The sequence below is a fragment of the Chaetura pelagica genome, unplaced genomic scaffold (assembly GCF_000747805.2).
Source record: "Chaetura pelagica isolate M959 unplaced genomic scaffold, ChaPel_1.0 scaffold123, whole genome shotgun sequence".
Classification (NCBI taxonomy): Eukaryota; Metazoa; Chordata; class Aves; order Apodiformes; family Apodidae; genus Chaetura; species Chaetura pelagica.
The window spans coordinates 3,356,501-3,359,105 of NW_009953295.1; the positions used below are offsets into that span (position 1 = coordinate 3,356,501).

The following is a 2,605-nucleotide window of genomic DNA, read 5'->3' on the forward strand; positions in this document are numbered from 1 at the left end:
GCTGAAAGGTTCATGAGATTATTATTTCAATCAAATAAATCATTGCCAGGATAAATAAAGGAATTTTTTTCATGGTTATCAGTTTCTTCATAATGGCTTGTCCTCACCAGTATTCTGTGGACCAGAGCCCCTCAAGAGGTCTCTTTAGTCCTGCAGGACAGGACAATGCACACTGACTTTTGGAAAAGCTTTCCAAGAGAGGCAAGCTGGCACAGTATTCAAATCATGTTTCTGTTGGCTTGCAATATACATGAGTAACAAATCAATTTTGGACCAGGCCACTAATGTAGGAATACACCCAAAATGAAATATGAGTGGTGTAGAACAAAAATAGCCTTCAGTGAGCATTGCTAATTAATAGCATGTTTGATGCAGCATGGTCCAGATCCAGAGATCCCAGAGCAAAGGCATATATTGTAACAGTAAGCAGATGAAATTACAGAACAAAGTAAGAGCTCTGCTCAGAGTTTATTTTTCTCAGGCCATTTCTTTTACTGTTTCTCATGTTTTCTCTTTCCTTTGTGTCTGGAAACATCCTGTTCTGTATTAAAGAAGTAACATATCTAATACAATTATCAAATCAGTCTTCTGCATCCAGGTACATGCAGTGAAATTCCATTAATATACTTTTCCTAATTACAAAAGCCATTGGTCCCTACAACAAATAGTTCAAAACCTTGACCCTACAAGTGCAACCATCCCAGAAAATGAGATTTCTGGCAGCAGTGCTTGCTTATCACACAGGTTCCAAATGGGAAAATCAGAATGAGGGAATCAGTTCAAGATAACAAGTGGTGCCCTGTCTGGCTCTTTGCATAAGAAGTGCACTTTCCAGTGTATGTTCTTGGTAATCTTAGAGGAGGAAATGGTAACTAATAATAAGAATAGTCTTTAAGAAGTTTTTAATCACAACTTTTAGGCCCTTCCTCATGCTACATGGTAAAATCACATCAGGTTCAAGACTGGTTGATGACTGTTTGATTTGTTATGAGCAACATTGATAAAAAGAGATGTGATTAAAGGAGTTACTGTGAGGGAGAATCATGTAATCTTTGGAGGTGCTAATCTGATGATCGCTGACCCATCATGTTCAGTATTGCTTCAGATAGTAGGGCATAAGGTTGGGGGAAGAAATTCCCTCCTGGCAGGAGTGCTCAGCTGGTGTAGTGAGTATGATTAATGGCACTTCTTATCACTTCAATCCCTGGTAATGGGTTCCAATGTTAACCATAGAAACAGAAAATAGTGTTTTGAGTTGTTCTAGCATTGTTGTTTGGTTATACATTTAATGATTTCCAGCTGAGCCTGCATAAAAATGTATGATTCAGATGAATTTTTAAGGAAACCACAGATCTGAGTGGGTCAGAAATTTTCCAGAAAAATGCTTCTTGGTCAAATAAAATATGGGTTTTTTTACTCAAAACTTTTGGCATGAACGGATGTAGTTCAACCAGACTTCAGCCATGAAGTTGTCCTGGCTCAAGCTGCAAAGGGAAAAGCTGCCCAGAGCCATTCTCTACAGAGGATGACAGTGTGGTGACCAGACCCTATGTTTTCACATTCCAGGTGAATCCCCCAGCCAGAATAGAGACTGTTGTAAGATGGACAAGTAGGTTGTTCTCAGAAAAATGTTCAAAACTTCAAATTTTGCACTGGGGTAGAACTAAACCAGATAATGAAACTTTGAAATCATTTGTGAAATGGGCATTTTCCAGCCAGTCCTATCATTGAATCATTTAGGGGAGGGAATATCTAAGTGTGAACATGGCTTCTGGCCTGTACATACTTAACGTGAAGTTGTATGCAGGTTATGCCTAAGCAATCAGCCAACCTGGAAGTCAAAGGCCACATTTTTGTGGAAATGGACCCGGAGCTTTGTCACACGTTTTGCAACATGAAGCATGCAACAAGCTCCTGGATCCCTGGAGAGCTGACCTTGGCAGTGTGTTGTGCTCATCGTTAAACAAATGACTGCTAATTTCTGGTTCCTAGTGCTTGTAGGCAGGAGAGGCAAGACCAGAATGCACTGCCTAGTCCCTTAGGGACTTTGCTGGCAGAGATGAAGCTGAGCTCAGAAATCCTCTGGTGGATTTCTGCTTAATTTATCTTGTGCAGCACAGTGATGTGCTGTTGATCACTTTGTTGGGGATGAAGAAAGAGGCCTTCCTTTGTAACTGCAGTCTGTGAGGTCGGTGTGGGTCATCTGGGCTAATCCTTCAGGTTCCACGTTGCATTGCTCCAAAACCTATCCAAGTAGGAGGACCTTCTGGAAGTTTGGAAAACAGCTCGATAGGCTTCTCATTGATTCCCAAGGACGGGTAGGGATGGCCGGGCTGTTCCCTAGTCATATCACTAGGCACGACCACCTTCAGACAGGTCTTTCACAGCCAGGAGAGGGATTCCTAGGATTTAGACCAAAAGACTGAGATACCCTGGGTTAAGGCTTAGCTCTCAGCCAGGGCCAGGTCTGGCAGTGCCTGGGGACCATAACTCTCCTCTCTCCTCCCCCTGCAGCCCACCCCCCGGTGCCGGCCCCGGAGCGACCCACTGCCACCGTCTCGCCCTTGCGGACGCCCAGCTCGCCCTCCCGCCTGCCCGCCGCCCG

General features: G+C 43.5%; 1 protein-coding gene across 1 annotated transcript in view; it reads left to right on the plus strand.

The window, feature by feature from the left end:
* Positions 1–2,605, plus strand: part of LOC104389013 (SH3 domain-containing RING finger protein 3-like) — a 50,456-nt gene that overhangs the window by 11,580 nt on the left and 36,271 nt on the right. The gene's annotated exons all lie outside the window — the stretch shown is intronic.